This window comes from Physeter macrocephalus, chromosome 12 (assembly GCF_002837175.3).
Source record: "Physeter macrocephalus isolate SW-GA chromosome 12, ASM283717v5, whole genome shotgun sequence".
Lineage (NCBI taxonomy): Eukaryota > Metazoa > Chordata > Mammalia > Artiodactyla > Physeteridae > Physeter > Physeter macrocephalus.
Window position 1 is genome coordinate 53576565 of NC_041225.1, and position 457 is coordinate 53577021.

Below are 457 nucleotides of genomic sequence, written 5' to 3' on the forward strand. Positions count from 1 at the left end.
CACTAGCTATCTATTTTACATTTGGTAGTGTATATATGTCCATGCCACTCTCTCACTTCGTCCCAGCTTACTCTTCCCCCTCCCCATGTCCTCAAGTCCATTCTCTACATCTGCGTCATTATTCCTGTCCTGCCCCAGGTTCTTCAGAACCATTTTTTTTTTTTAGATTCCATATATATGTGTTAGCATACGGTATTTGTTTTTCTCTTTCTGACTTACTTCACTCTGTATGAGTCTCTAGGTCCATCCACGTCACTGCAAATAACTCATATCGTTTCTTTTTATGGCAGAGTAATATTCCATTGTATACATGTGCCACATCTTCTTTATCCATTCATCTGTTGATAGACACTTAGGTTGCTTCCATGTCCTGACTATTGTAAATAGAGCTGCAATGAATATTGTGGTACATGACTCTTTTTGAATTATGGTTTTCTCAGGGTATATGCCCAGTAGT